The following is a 16,983-nucleotide window of genomic DNA, read 5'->3' on the forward strand; positions in this document are numbered from 1 at the left end:
AACCACATAGCATTTAGTCGAGATTTTTTGAAATGTTTCATTCTCATCAGCAATTACAAACTGGATAATTTTAATAGGTTAAGTATTGATGATATGTTTTAGATCTAGACTTTGTTGGAAAATGTTTGGTTTCTTATGAACTGGAGATATTCCAACATGACTTAGTAAACACAATCACACCAGTATGATGCTCTGCTATTACAGTATGTGAAAATTAGGGGAAAAATAGTTCCAGTTGATCATTGGGTTTGAGAAAGTGATATTTCTGAGAAGCAACAGAAGTAACATTTGTTACAAGTGTTGTAATCAGAGAACTTAGATTTATGAGTTATATAATGTAGAATGACCTTGTATCCTTCACATGCATAGAACAGTATTGCAACCTTGCAGTATTAGCTATTTTATTTTTATGATGGACAATTTAAATACTGGGAAAAATCTGAAAGAAATTTTTAGCTTTATAAATGGGAAGTTTATATGAATATATATCACATCATTATTGATGTTATAATTATATATTAATAATAATATTTAATATGACATATTATTAAATAATTATTAATGGAAAATCTGAAATAAAATTTTAGTTTTATGAAAAAGGAATCCTTTGCCATGGTATCAACTTGTAGTGCTATATTTGAGACATTTGCTACAAGGCTGCAGTGATTCCAACATGATTTTCCTGAAGGACAAAGTGGACAATTAAAACTAAAGGTAAGTTTCATAACTGTATACCTAAACATAGTATGGACTACTGTGTTTTATTTGAATGAAAGCAAAACTAAGTTTTAAAGACTTTGGTCAGAAGTTCATAGCTGAAACTTTTGAAAGGAAGCTGTATTCTAGTTTTCCTGACACACACTATGGGATAAAAATGTGTGATTTGATTTCAATAAATTAGTAAGTATTCGTGGCTTCAATTTATTTCTCTGTAAAATGGGGATAATGATAATGGAACCACCAGTTTACATGGACAAATCAACTGAAGCAAATATGCCATATAGATAATAAGGGGATCATTTAATGTAAATATATGTATCAGACAAATACATAGCTTCATATAGTTCCCTTCATAGTTTTGAACCTAATTAAATGACTTTCTGTTGAAACTTGATTAAAAAAAATGCTTGCCATTCTTATTTCAAATGTTTCCTCAGTCTTTGTATGGAAGAAAACATTTCCTTCATATTCAAGGAAACCATGAGCTATAAGGATATTTAAACAAATAATAAAGAGCAAATTAAGAGTGATTTCAAACTTTCTGACCTAAACTGTGTGGCAAAAAAAAAAATGAAGTAGATTGTGAATTATTCATTCCTCCTTTTATGGGTACTTCTCTATTTGTTTTTAGTAAATTCTTATTTCAGAAAAAGAAAATCAGTAATGATTCTTGCACTTCCATCTCTCTCTTGCCCACATATCTATCTGAGAATTTCTATACCAGAATACTTTCCCACAGGCTAAGCAGAAATTAAAGAAATTATGAAATCAGATCCTATGGAAAGCAACTTTCATCCAAGAAGCATATATAAAGAATTTAGTACAGAAGCAGTAAGACTCTGGAGAAAAAATATGCAACAATGATCCACTAGGAGATTATAGTTCTTTTCCTTGCTTATTCAAAATCTATAAATGTGAACATACAAGCCTTGGTAAAGTATATTAAGTTATCAAAAAGACTAAAAATAGCTAGCCATTATCAAATACCCAACAAATGTTAGTTTCTAGTCCTTTTTTTTTTAGTTGATAAAATACCTTTTTCTGGGGAGAAATCAGCATGAGAAATCTTTTTAATGGAGATGATCTGAAAAATTCTTAAATTTCTTTCACAATTTACAACAGGTAAAATCTTCCCTATGTATATAAATCATTACTTTCTCGGACTCAAGGATAGCCTAAGCTACTCTCCTCTTCAACACACTCCACATGACATTTTTCACCTCTGTGTTTCTCACTGTGTAAATGATAGGATTTAACATGGGAGTGAGTATTATAAAGAACACACTCACCAATTTGTTCCCAGGGTAAGTGGTCACAGGACGCATGTAACTAAATATACAAGGGACAAAATAGAGCACCACTACTGTAAAATGGGAGCCACATGTAGATAAGGCCTTATGCTGTCCTTCAGAGCCATGGGATTTCAGGGAGCTCAGGATGACTATGTAGGAGATGAAGAGCAGGAAAAAAAATGAGCAAGCACATGGCCCCACTGTTGGATGCCACCACCATTCCAAGTGTGTGTGTGTGACTGCAGGCAATTTTCAACAGTGAGAAGAAATCACACATGAAGTGGTCCATGACATTGTGACCACAGAAGGTCAAGTCTACTGTGAAAAGAATCTGCACAGTAGCATGCATGATCCCCCCAATCAAGGCCACAACCACTAGAAGCTGGCAGACTTCCAGTTGCATGATGGTTGTGTAGTGCAGAGGCTTGCAGATGGCCACATAGCAGTCATAGGCCATGACAATGAGGACTATGACTTCTGATCCTCCCAGGAAGTGAACCAAAAAGAATTGAGCCAGGCATCCATGCCAAGAGATGGTTCTCCTCTGGTACAGCAGATCAATGGGCATTTTAGGGATTGTGGCAGATATGTAAAAGGCATCTATGAGTGGGAATGAGGGAGATGGTGATGGCAATGAGCAGATTGGCCACCATGGTAAACAGGAAAATGAGCAGAAAGACAATGAAGAGTACTTTCTGTAAGTGTGGATTCTGTGTGAGTCCCAAGAGAACAAATTCTGTCACGTTGCTTTGAAGCATAAGAAGATCCATTCAGCAAGTAACAACTTTTTAGAGCCTGAATTACCTAAAAAGTAATAAAGAATGGTGCTTGTTAATCTTGAAAGGATTCTGGTCTGAATTTCTGAGAAAAAAATAGTGCAGTCACTGTAAATGTGCAGCATGTCTTTGGCATTCTTGCCCAGTATTTTCTTCAAGACTTTCTTACTTCTTCAATGATGGCTGTTATCTCTTCGGACTCCTAGTACCTAACACCTGTAAAATATTGATAAGGACATTTGATATATGATTTACTGAAAAACACTGTGCTATGTACATGAGACCTGGATTCTCACTTTGGTTCCTTCTCCATTGGCCTTTGTTGCATCATCTCAGTATCTCAAACTTTCAAGCCCTTCTCTGTGTCTATGAGGTTATAAGTTGTAATTCTCAGATGTATCTTGTAGGCTCAGAAGTGAAGTGAAGTGAAGTGAAGTGAAGTGGCTCAGTCATGTCCAACTCTTTGTGACCCCATGGACTGTAGCCTGCCAGGCTCCTCTGTCCACGGGATTTTCCAGGCAAGAATACTGGAGTGGGTTGCCATTTCCTTCTCCAGGGGATCTTCCCAACCCAGGGATTGAACCCAGGTCTCCTGCATTGTAGGCAGATGCTTTTACTGTCTGAGCCACCAGGGAAGTCTCAGAGGTCCTGTGCAAATATAAGAATAATTCCTTCATTCATGATAATCTATATTTGAACACTCAGTTCTAACTGTGAAAACAAATACATGATCAACAATTTTCCATCACAGTGAAGTGTAAGTCGTTCAGTCGCGTTCAACTCTTTGTGACTCCATGGACTATACATTCCATGGAATTCTCCAGGCCAGAATACTGGAGTGGATAGCCATTCCCTTCTGCAGGGGATCTTCCCAACCCAGAGATTGAATCCAGGTCTCCTGCATTGCAAGCAGATTCTTTACCAGCTGAGCTACCAGGGAAGCCCCTATCTATCTATCATAAACAAGTAATTTATGGAAATGTACATATACACAACGGGCATGGGTTTGAGTAAACTCTGGGAGTTTGTGATGGACAGGGAGGCCTGGAGTGCTGTGATTCATGGGGTCGCAAAGAGTCGGACACGACTGAGCGACTGAACTGAACTGAACTGATATAAGTCCTTGGTGACACATCCACCCTGGTACCTATCAGAATACATAAGCTACTCAGCTGTGTTTCTTCACTCTGACCGCTAGAGTGTCTGGCATGATGTCTGCAGTGCCTGAAACCTATTAAATGATAACACATGCTTGGTAAATAGCCATTCCCCATGGATAAGAGTCGCTCTGCTTTTCCAGACTATGGGCTTCCCTAGTGGCTCAGTCCACTCCACTCCAGTACTCTTGGCTGGAAAATCCCATGGACGGAGGAGCCTGGTAGGCTGCAGTCCATGGGGTCGCTAAGAGTCGGATACGACTGAGTGACTTCACTTTCATGGATTGGAGAAGGAAATGGCAACCCACTCCAGTATTCTTGCCTGGAGAATCCCAAGGATGGGGTAGTGCCGGGAGCCAGCACACGAGATCCCACCCATGACAAGGTCATGAGGAGAAGACCTGACAAGCAAGGCAGATCAGGACTTCAGGGATTTCGAAAAGCTGCCCCGGCGCTCACCTTAAAGATGATCTCTGTCTTTCTGATGCTTGCTATATTAGACTACTCCCTAATTTCTGTGACACGGGTAGAAGGCCTTCCCCGATCTCTCTCCAAACAGAATCAACTTAGAACTTTAATCAATATGTCCCCTGGACGGTGGTATCCTATAAGATTATCCAGGATGAAAGGAGTGTTTCAATTTAGACCCCTTTGCTGGCATTCTAGCCTGCTTGGCAAATGCGTACTAATGCACATGACTGCTCACAACACCTTAATCATAAACAGCATAAAGAACCTGATCACACAAAAGGCACTAATAGGCACAGAGCCCTTCGGGAGGTGAGGAAGCCCTATTAGAGAACATAAAAATATTATTCTAAAAGTGGTTGTAGTTAAAGACTTAGAAAAATAAGAGTTTAGAAATCTTCATTTTAACCAGGAATGCTAAACAGGGGCTGCCTCACTGGAGATGCAGAGTCTTTGTGTGGTAAACATTTTAGATAAATTTAACTGCTAACTTCTGCAAAAGGACTGATCTTTTTGTTCATTAAAGAATAGATTATGGAAAACAGCTTTGCATTCACTTAGGTCATAAAATGTCAATAGGCCCCATGGCCAGAATGTACAAGACTCTCACAAAGAAGTATGCAGAAAACACCCTGATTTCGTGAAGGATAAGTTGATGTAATATTAAACTATCTTCCCCTTAAAAATGTACTAACTTAGAATATAAAAGCTACGGTAAAAAAAATAAAGATTTGCCAGACTCTGCTGCACACCCCCAGTCTGGCTCTCTCTCTCTCTCTCTCTCTCTCTCTTTTTCTCGCCGACGCCGTTCATCCTGAGGGTACCCCTGGATCCTGCTGAGGCTGGACCCCGGCAAGTGGCGCCACGAACAGGGAACCCGAAGGTAATCCCCCCCATTGTTCAGTCTTTGGGATGGCTCGGACCCCACTCGGGTGCTGCGGGCCCCCCTGCCTGAGATAGGTAGGGTGAGGAAAGTGGGTAGGCTTTAGGTTTATTCTTTAGGACCCCACTAGGGCACTACAGGCCCCCCTGCATAAGAAAGGTAGGGTAAGGAAGGTGGGTAGGTTTAAGGTTCCTTCTTTTCTAAGATTAAGATCCTCTCCTTTTTCTTCTTCTAATTAGTAACAAAAATGGGTAACAGTGAGTTAAAGGAAAGACAGCTTTTTATTGGGGTTATATTGCAGCTATTAAATAAAAGAAGTATTAAAGTAAAAAAGGCTGGTGTTCAATCATTTTTCACATTTGTACAGGAGCAATGTCCTTATTTTCCAGGAGAGAGCAGTTCTCCTGAGTTCCCTTACCCTCCTGCCCTCCACTCGGGTGCCCTTTCCAGTGAGATCTCTTGCTTTGTCAGCACATGTGTCTCTCAGACAATTCATTTATAAGAGCCCAGTTACTGGCCCTGGAAGGGGTCCCGCTTCTTGCAACTGGTGGGGACTCTTCTTCGCTGAGACTGACATCCTGACCACTCGGGGTACTCAGAGGCCAGCTTGCCTGCCAATGGACCAGACCCAGTGGCCGCAACTGGGACCCTTTTGTCCCTGGTCTCCTCCTGATGCAGACAACTGGCCAGAGTGCCCTGAATAGTAAGGAACAAGAGACTTAATTGACCTCTCTCCCCTTCCCTCTCTCTTTCCTCTCCTTAGCCCTTCCTATCCTTCCCATTTTTCTAATCCCCTGGTCCTGGATGCAGGAATCTGGTCGAAGGGCCTCAGCTTGAGCTGAGGATTGGAGACTGATCACCTCCTCTTGGCAGAGAACTCGAATTCTGGTTTCTGGTAGGGCCGAGTTCCAGTCCTCCCTTCTCTGGAAGCCCAGGGAAAAGTCCCATAATGCCTGGGTATCTGCAGGTGGCAGGAGACATCTGTAAGGCCACCCCTTTTGCCCCCCTTTCCTGCCTCCTCCTCCTTCTTTTCCTTTCCTCCTCTTAAATTTTTGAAGACATCTGAAGTTCTGTGTCTCTATAGAAGGTTTTCTGAGAGACTGTATTCTTGTATTTAAGGGAGTGTCTGATGAGGACTGCCAGGTTTATATGTGTGTGTTTTAACTCTGTGTTCTGTGTTGTGATTTTTGATGGCCATTTTGCTTTTTGTTAGAACTTGATTTTCTTTCCCTGTGCCTTGAGACCAGGGCTCTCAGGAACACTTATCTAGACCATCTCTAACTCCTGAGACTGAGGGAAAAGGGAAAAAGCCTTTAAAATTTTTTATTTATTTCAACTTTTTTATAAACTAGTAAATTTTATATTGTAATATCTAATTCATGACCAAACTTAAAAAATGAAGCTAGATCTTGCACTGTGTCTGTCTAAATATGTCTTGGTATGTCTTTGTCTCTGGGTAATATTTTTTAGGTTAATTTGTAAAAGAGCTCTATTTAATTGGCTTAAAAAAAGGTAAGTGCTTACAAATCAAATAATTCTAAATTAAACAATAAATTCCAGGTTCAGGTAAACTGGAAAATATTCAGTATTAAGTACCTGATATTAATGCTTGTTTGTTGACCTAATATAGACATGTCTTAGAGTAATTAACATCAAGTAAAATATTTTCATTATGCCTAGGTTTATTATAAGTTAAATATTGTTATATTGTAATATCTGTTACAAGTTTGTCAGCAAGGAAAGTACCTCAAGTAAAGAAACTTCAAAAAAAAAATGTAAATGAGATAGGAGTTTTTAGATAAACTATTAAAAATCATCATACTTTAGAAATGTCTCTCTAAAACAGTCCCTTTAGATTTTGGTAACCTGAATTTCTAGGGTTGTGCTAAATTAAGTGACTGATTTATTGAATAGCTAGATCATTTAAAAAAAAAAAATAAGATTCTGAAACATTCATTACTGAACACTAATTTCCTCTTACAGAGAAACTAGAGATTTTGGACTATTAATGAATAATGTTTGATGCCATCCTGAGATGTTTGCTAAAATTTTTTAAAAAATTGGCACTGGTATTTATGTTCACCAATCTGTAGATTGATAATATAAAGGTCAATTCTTGGTTGCTTAAGGAAAGTAAGATGTGTGTGTTCAGTAAAGAAGGTATGAGGAATGAAGTTACATTTTATGAAGGAAAAAGGAAGTAAGTCTGACTTATAGTTGGCTGTTCCAGGATGGGAGAACAAATGGGTACAGAAAGTGATAAAAAGGTTTTATAGAAACTAGACCCCAAGGAAAGAGTTTTGTGTATAAACAAAAGTTTTCTTGAGATGTTGAACTGCCTTTGATAATGGATTTTAAGTTTCTTTACCTCTGAAGTGATCTGTTCTATGTTTACCTTTAAAATCTTCTTTTTTACTTTGGCTAAGTAAATATATTATTTCACAGTGATCTATATGATTCTACCTGACAGAGTACTATAAACCCTTTTGATATTTATTGACAAAACTGCCTAAATAGCTTGACTTCTAGCTGACTTTGGGATGCTTCAGAGGGCCCCTGAGACATCCCAAAGAGCTATTAAACTACCTGAGTTCATTTGACATGTTAAATTGCATGGGAATTATTGTTGGAGGAGTGATAAATCTTCTCAGGTTATATTGTATGGTTGATGTTACTTATATAGATATCCTAGAAATTATGTGAAATTCATGAAAATCTGATATGTCCTGGTAAAATGTTGTCAGTTATAATTTTAGTTATCATGTTAAAGTGTTACAAGTCACAGCAATGACCAGGCTACTTTGTCAATTACAATTTAATTAGATTTTAAACATGCCTTGTATGGTTTCACTCTCATGCCTTTAAAAAAATACTGCTAGTTCTTCAAGATTTATATAAAAGACTTTTCTAAGAGTAGCTGATAAATTTCGTTTATTTGCTATCTGGTAAATTCGTAACAGACTGAAATTTAGTCTACTCTCTATGTTAAGAGAACAAAGTTTTCTTAGAATGAATCTTTCAATAACAGATTATGAATTTCTTTGCCTTTAAGTGATTTATATTTGTTTTTAAAATCTTTTGTTACTTTAGTAAAGTAAATAAGTGCTATTTAAGATTATGGTACGTGTAAAAGCTCATTTTGCTTCTCAAAAATAACCTCTCACTGTTAGACTTGTGCTATCCTAATGTCCTTAAAACATGGCAACAGTCTACTCCTAAATCGAAAACTTAAAAATGGGTGAACAATAACTGAAAATCAAAGAGTCAGGGCTATGGAAAATCCAAGACGGCCACTTGGCTTTTTCCAGCTCCCTGACAAACTTCATTTTTATTTGATGGGTTAAAGCCTTCCCTGGCTACAGGGTTAATGTATCCATAAAAAAAAAAAATCACTGAATATTAAGTTTTGTAAATTGTTAAACTAAGTTTCTAGTTTTGTTAATTAAGGTTTAGTGTTTACTAAGACTCACTTCTGAGATAGTTCCTTGTTATGTTATATTGCTAACAGATTTAATTAAGTTATTAAAAAAGACACTCTAAGTTTGTTTCTAAAGCTTATCTCAGTAATCTATCTTTGGATGAAGATCAGATGCCTCATGACCTGCAACCAAGACATCCTGTGCGGGCAACTCAACAAGCCTCCATACCCACATGGGGACAAATTAAGTCGCTTTGCCATCAAGCACAGAGAATAGCTTCTCTACAGGGATCTTCAGCCTCTCCTAAAAGGTTTTTATAGCTATGCTTGCTTCACTTTCTTGCCAGGTAAATGCTACCTCTTCTACATCAGAAAAATATTGGGCATCAAAAGAAAATATTGGGCATATTTCCCTGATCCCCCGACTTTCCAAGTAGTTACTTGGAACAATGACCCTATACGGGTCAACACAAACCAGCCTCATCTTTTGGGAGGATCCTATACTTCCTATGATAAAGATCACTATCCCATTAATATTAACTGTACTTTTAGGGGATTAACAGATGATCTTCCCCTTTGCCTTAACTTCCCAAGAAATCTTATCACTCCCTCGGAGCCTCCCAGAAAGCAATTTTGACAGATTCTCCAACATCAAAATTTTCAGATAAAACAGGAGATCGGCTGGTGTGGATATTACAGGCCCGTATGCCCGGGGTCCTTGACCCCTATAAATCCTTGTTCCTCAACGCTCCACCAAAATATCCAAATTGTATTGATGTTGCTCCTTCAGACGTCATATGGAAAACTATAGAAAACAAGACTGGAGCAATCCAAACCCAAGTCAGGATCCAGGATCTGTTCCTGACTATGTCAATAGGTTTAGCAATTGGAAAGATGATTCCGTCCCTTGGCCGTTGGCAGCCAGCAGATGGCATCATAATCAATTTGTTCCCCCCATGTTGTCCTATACAACTAAGGGGAAAACTTTTTGGCGACCAGAAATTCGGAGAGCCCTTGCTGCCACCTCCCTTGTTACTCTATCTCGGCCGGAGAACGATTCCACCTATTCTGTACTGGCTTCTTTACCCTCCCCTTACGTTTTTTTGTTCACTAATAACTCTAAAAAGCTTCATATACAGATGAACTATTCAGGTGGACCAAATATAGTCAGTCTACTGTGAACAGTGCATGCTCTCGTCCTGCCTAACCTCTCAGTATAATATTTGTTCCTTCGTGGTGCTGCGACGCCCACCTTACCTGATGGTGCCCGTCGCAGTGAGTACCTATTGGTATAACAATTACGGTCTAGCCGTTCTGCAACAACTGCAAGATTTAATGTGATCCCGACGGCTTGTAGGACGACTTACCTTTGGGATTTCAGCCTTAATAATCGCAATTACCTCTGTCACTGTGGCAGCGATATCATTGACTCAACAGGTACATACTGCTCAATATATCAATGATATTTCAAAAAATGTTTCTTTAGCTCTAGCTACACAAGAGATTATAAATAGGAAATTAGTATTAAAAGTAGATGCCCTAGAAGAATCGGTCATACATATTGGAACTGAATTACAGGCCTTAAAAGTAAAGTTAGCATTATCCTGTCACGCCAACTATCAGTGGATTTGTGTAACACCCCTAAAAGTAAATGATACAGATTATAATTGGGAAAAGATTAAAAATCATATTTCAGGTGTATGGAATAGCTCCAGCATTAGTTTAGGTCTTGGAAAGCTTCACGATCAGCTAAAAACCTTAGAACATTCCCGTCTGGACTTTACTGCTGCAGGGGCTGCTAATGATTTTTTTCATACCTTTTCTAACTTTATTACTGGAAAAAATATCCTATCAACTATCCTCAGTTATGCTACTGTGGCAGCCCTAGTCCTACTTCTCATTATAATCCTTCCTTGTATTGTCAGAACTCTCCATCAGAACACTCAGAAGCTCGTGGCTGAGATCCATCTAGCTGTCTTAAAAAATAAAAAAAAAAGGGGAGGGAGATCCCACTCATGGCAAGATCATGAGGAGAAGACCTGACAAGCAAGGCAGATCAGGACTTCAGGAATTTCAAAAAGCTGCCCCAGCACTCACCTTAAAAATGATCTCTGTCTTTCTGATGCTTGCTATATTAGACTACTCCCTAATTTCTGTGACATGGGTAGAAGGCCTTCCCCGATCTCTCTCCAAACAGAATCAACTTAGAACTTTATTCAGTATGTCCCCCAGACGGTGGTATCCTATAAGATTATCCAGGATGAAAGGAGTGTTTCAATTTAGACCCCTTTGCTGGCATTCTAGCCTGCTTGGCAAATGCGTACTAATGCACATGACTGCTCACAACACCTTATCATAAACAGCATAAAGAACCTGATCACACAAAAGGCACTAATAGGCACAGAGCCCTTTGGGAGGTGAGGAAGCCCTATTAGAGAACATAAAAATATTATTCTAAAAGTGGTTGTAGTTAAAGACTTAGAAAAATAAGAGTTTAGAAATCTTCATTTTAACCAGGAATGCTAAACAGGGGCTGCCTCACTGGAGATGCAGAGTCTTTGTGTGGTAAACCTTTTAGATAAATTTAACTGCTAACTTCTGCAAAAGGACTGACCTTTTTGTTCATTAAAGAATAGATTATGGAAAACAGCTTTGCATTCACTTAGGTCATAAAATGTCAATAGGCCCCATGGCCAGAAGATAATGTACAAGACTCTCACAAAGAAGTATGCAGAAAACACCCTGATTTCATGAAGGATAAGTTGATGTAATATTAAACTATCTTCCCCTTAAAAATGTACTAACTTAGAATATAAAAGCTACGGTAAAAAAAATAAAGATTTGCCAGACTCTGGTGCACACCCCCAGTCTGCTCTCTCTCTTTCTCTCTCACTCTCTCTCTCTCTCTTTTTCTCACTGATGCTGTTCATCCTGAGGCTACCCCTGGATCCTGCTGAGGCTGGACCCCAGCAGGGTAGCCTGGTGGGCTGCCATCTATGGGGTCACAGAGTCAAACACAACTGAAGTGACTTAGCAGTAGCAGCAATGACTCAGTAAGTAAAGAATCTGTCTGCAATGCAAGAGATGGGTTTTGATCTCTGGGTTGGGAAGATCCCCTGGAGAAGGAAATGGCTACCCACTCCAGTATTTTTGCCTGGGAAATTCCATAGACAGAGGAGCCTGGCAGGCTACAGTCCATGGAATCACAAGAGTTGGACACAATTTAGTGACTAAAGTACCACCACACAGACTACAAAACTACATGGATTCAAGTGTTGTTGTCCTCTAGCTCTGTTTACTGTCACTCTGTATGAGAAACATAAATTAATTATTGAAAGGTAGCTGCAGTCTAGGTTTATAATTTCTGGCACAGATTATGGGGTAGGTATGAAAATAACTATTGCCTCATGGAAAAAGCATGTTAATATGTCAAGATAATTATATTGTTTCAAGTGATATTTTTTCTTCTTCAAAATCATGTTCCACATACAATTTAACATAGTCATCTTCAAAAAATTGATAGCTTCAGTAGACTTGAATTAAAAAAAACTTGTACAGGTATTCAGAGGAAGAGGATTTGTTAAGAAAAGGAAATCCTTATTTTCAACATTCTAAAAGAAAAAAAAAAGAATATGGAGTACAAAGAGAAATAACATTAATAGATAAGTTATAGAGATAGGTAATACACTATGCATACACATACATTAAGACCAACTAATAGAAATACATATAAAATCCATTACTATAAGTATCTATTGCATGCTCACTCATTCAACAAATATTTACTTAACACCCACTACATATGCCGACTATGGACAGAGGCTTGTGACAGTGTACAGGAGACAGGGATCAAGACTATCCCCATGGAAAAGAAAGGCAAAATGGTTGTCTGAGGAGGCCTTACAAATAGCTGTGAAAACAAGAGAAGAAAAAACCAAAGGAGAAAAGGAAAGATATTCCTATTTGAATGCAGAGTTCCAAAGAATAACCAGGAGAGGTAAGAAAGCCTTCCTCAGCGATCAATGCAAACATATAGAGGAAAACAACAGAATGGAAAAGACTAGAGATCCCTTCAAGAAAATTAGAGATACCAAGGGAACATTTCATGCAAAGATGGACTCGATAAAGGACAGAAAAGACATGGACCTAACAGAAGCAGAAGATATTAAGAAGAGGTGGCAAGAATACACAGAAGGACTGTACAAAAAAGATATTCATGACCTATATAATCACAATGGTGTGATCACTCACCTCGAACCAGATATCCTGGAATGTGAAGTCAAGTGGGCCTTAGAAAGCATCACTACAAACAAAGCTAGTAGATGTGTTGGGATTCCAGTTGAGCTATTTCAAATCCTGAAAGGTGATGCTGTGTAAGTGCTGCACTCAGTATGCCAGCCAATTTGGAAGACTCAGCTGTGGCCACAGGACTGGAAAAGGTCAGTTTTCATTTCAATCCCTAAGAAGGGCAATCCCAAAGAATGCTCAAACTACCACACAATTGCACTCATCTCACACGCTAGTAAAGTAATGCTCAAAATTCTCCAAGCCAGGCTTCAGCAATACGTGAACCGTGAACTTTCAGATGTTCAAGCTGGTTTTAGAAAAGGCAGAGGAACCAGAGATCAAATTTCCAATATCCGCTGGATCATGGAAAAATCAAGAGAGTTCCAGAAAAATATCTATTTGTGCTTTATTATGTCAAAGCCTTCGACTGTGTTGATCACAATAAACTGTGGGAAATTCTGAAGGAGATGGGCATACCAGACCACCTAACCTGCCTCCTGAGAAACCTGTATGCAGGTCAGGAAGCAATAGCTAGAACTGGGCATGGAACAACAGACGGATTCCAAATAGGAAAAGGAGTACGTCAAGGCTGTATATTGTCACCCTGCTTATTTAACTTATATGCAGAGTACATCATGAGAAATGCTGGGCTGGAAGAAGCATATGCTGGAATCAAGATTGCCAGGAGAAATATCAATAACCTCAGATATGCAGATGATACCACCCATATGACAGAAAGTGAAGAGGAACTAAGAAGCCTCTTGATGAAAGTGAAAGATGAGAGTGAAAAAGTTGGCTTAAAGCTTAACATTCAGAAAACTAAGATCATGGCATCTGGTCCCATCACCTCATGGGAAATAGATGGGGAGACGGTGGAAACAGTGTCAGACTTTATTTTTTTGTGCTCCAAAATCACTGCAGATGGTGATTGCAGCCATGAAATTAAAAGACGCTTACTCCTTGGAAGGGAAGTTATGACCAATCTAGACAGCATATTAAAAAGCAGAGACATTACTTTGTCAACAAACGTCCATCTGGTCAAGGCTATGGTTTTTCCAGTGGTCATGTATGTATGTGAGAGTTGGAATGTGAGGAAAGTTGAGTGCTGAAAAACTGATGCTTTTGATTTGTGGTGTTGGAGAAGACTCTTGAGAGTCCCTTGGACTGTAAGGAGTTCCAACCAGTCCATCCTGAAGGAGATAAGTCCTGGGTGTTCATTGGAAGGACTGATGCTGAAGCTGAAACTCCAGTACTTTGGCCACCTCATACAAAGAGTTGACTCATTGTAGAAGACCCTGATGCTGGGAGGGATTGGGGGCAGGAGGAGAAGGCAACTGCAGAAGATGAGATGGCTAGATGGCATCACTGACTCAATGGGCATGGGTTTGAGTAGACTCTGGGATTTTGTGATGGACAGGGAGGTCTGGTGTGCTGGGATTCATGGGGTCGCAAAGAGTCAGACACGACTGAGTGACTGAACTGAACTGAACTGAAGCTGGAAGGAGATCCAATCAGTCAATCCCAAAGTATATCAGTCCTGGGTGTTCATTGGAAGGACTGTTGCTGAAGCTGAAACTCCAGTACTTTGGCCACCTCATGGGAAGAGTTGACTCATTGAAAAAGACCTTGATGCTGGGAGGGATTGGGGGCAGAGGAGAAGGGGACAACAGAGGATGAGATGGCTGGATGGCATCACCAACTCGATGGGCATGAGTTTGAGTAAACTCTGGGAGTTGGTGATGGACAGGGAGGCATGGCATGCTGTGATTCATGGGGTCGCAAAGAGTCGGACATGACTGAGCGACTGAACTGAACTGAACCAAACTGAAGGTGGAAGGAGGCCTCACATACAGAAAAATACAAGGCACACAAAAGAGGACCACCACGGTAATGTGGGAGCCACAGGTGGGCAAGTCTTTGCGCCTCCCTTCCTGACTAACATTCCTTTCAGAATGCAGGATGACCCCATAGGAGATGAATAAGAGTGTAAAGATGACCACAGACATTGCCCTGTCATTGACCACCACTGTGAAAACAGTGATGTGGGTGACAGTGCAGGCAGGTTTTAACAAGGAGTACACATCACAGATGAAATGGTCAATGATATTCGGGCCACAGAGGAAAGGTTTTAAACAAAGAGAGGATGAAATACTCCATGTAAAAACCTGCCAACCAGGCCAACAGCACGAGCAGAACACACACTCGCTGATTAATGATTGTCAAATAATGCAAGGGTTTGCAGATGGCCATGTAGCAGTCATTGGCCATGACCGCCAGAAGGCATATATCAACACCACGAAAAAAGTGCCACATAAAAGCTGAGTTATGCAAGCTTGGAAGGAAATGATTTTCTTCTCACATAGTAAGCTTGTTATCATATCTGGGGTGACTGTAGTGGAATAAACAGCATCTATAAATGATAAGTAGCCAAGAAAGAAATACATGGGAGCATCCAGGGTTGGACTGAACACTATAGGCACAATTATGAGTAGGTTGCCCACCATGGCCGCAATGTAGATGAGCAAGAACAAGACAAATAATATTTTCTGACCCTGAATGCTCTGAGTGAGCCCCAAGAGGACAAATTCGGTTACAGTGTTCCTTTGTTTCATAGTTGCTTCTGAATGTCTATGTTCCAGATAAAATTACCTGTGAATATAATTATTATGAGAGATTCCCTGAAATCTTTCAAAAATTTGTTTTTTTCATTCAGTCAATAGGCAATATGGTTATTATGTTTCATAATTTCAGGGTACATAATACAAAATTGATTAAAATAACATCTCTAACCTCAAAATCCTTATATAGTAATAAAGAGGTAGTAATTTAGAGATGAGTGTGAAAAAATGACACATTTTTAAGTAATGAGGTGCCTCATTTACCTTTCCAACTGAAAACTAACTAAATTGTATGTATAGTTAATATCTTACCAAAGCTCAATATAGATTTAAACTTTTAATAAGGAGTTAAAACAAAAATTATCCTTACTTTTCATTTACCAAGGTGATGACTGTGTGCATTCTAGAGGTAGAAGAGTCTTCTTTACCAATCACTGAAATTCCATTTAGATATATTTAACGATTTTATTTTTTCCCAAAACTCAAGAAAAGAAACTCAGAACATCAATTAACAAAAGTATAATAGTTTAAAGAAAGATTTGCATTTTAGAGAATATACACAGAATTAATATCTAAATTAAATCAATATCTGTAAGCAATAAACAAGAAATAAATAAATTAAAATGTAAAATGAATAAACATATTAAAAAATTAATGGAAAAAGAAATCTAAATGATCAATGAATATGTGATAAGATGTTGTAGGTCACTCATCAACAGAAAAATAGAATTTTTTTCCCATAGCCTTACCTACATTATGTATTGTGATTTTTGAATATAGGTTAGCCAAGCAATAAAGTAAAAAAGAATCTCATTTTGTTTTGCATTCAATCATTCATTTATAAAATTTTGTTGATGACACAAATGATAAATGCATTATTGGTCTCCAGATAAATTAACTGCAATGTAATGTCTATATATAAACACATAATTTATATACAGATACAAATTTTTAAAAATACAAATAATAAATCATTTAATACATGCTATGCACCATGTACCAGCCTTTTTACTAAGACTTTATACATATATTCTCATTGAATTCTCAAAAGGGATATAATGAGACATTTTATGACTGAGATAAAGCAAAATATAATTTGCTTAACAGTATACAGTTTGTGGTGTTAAAGCCTAGATTTGAATACAAGAAGCTGACATATTTTTCTTGCATCTGAATTTCTCATGGAGCTAAATGATTTATTCAATAGAATCCTGGACGACAGGCAGTGATAGCAGTGTACTTAGGGAGAGCCTTTGGGTCATCATTTTAAAGGAGGAGCAGTGCCCTGTGCTCCTCAGAGACCCATGCCTTGAGCACAAGCATCATCAACAGACTCTGATGAAGGACTGTAAAAGGGTTGTTTT

General features: G+C 38.6%; 3 pseudogenes; 1 reads left to right on the plus strand and 2 right to left on the minus strand.

The window, feature by feature from the left end:
• Positions 1-1,895: 1,895 nt before the first annotated feature.
• Positions 1,896-2,782, minus strand: LOC139033717 (olfactory receptor 4C3D-like; annotated as a pseudogene).
• A 5,897-nt stretch (positions 2,783-8,679) lies between these two features.
• On the plus strand, positions 8,680-10,757 carry LOC110123024 (endogenous retrovirus group K member 8 Env polyprotein-like; annotated as a pseudogene).
• A 1,560-nt stretch (positions 10,758-12,317) lies between these two features.
• On the minus strand, positions 12,318-15,613 carry LOC139033716 (olfactory receptor 4A15-like; annotated as a pseudogene).
• Between the last annotated feature and the right edge of the window lie 1,370 nt (positions 15,614-16,983).

The sequence above is a fragment of the Odocoileus virginianus genome, unplaced genomic scaffold (assembly GCF_023699985.2).
Source record: "Odocoileus virginianus isolate 20LAN1187 ecotype Illinois unplaced genomic scaffold, Ovbor_1.2 Unplaced_Scaffold_40, whole genome shotgun sequence".
Taxonomy (NCBI): Eukaryota; Metazoa; Chordata; class Mammalia; order Artiodactyla; family Cervidae; genus Odocoileus; species Odocoileus virginianus.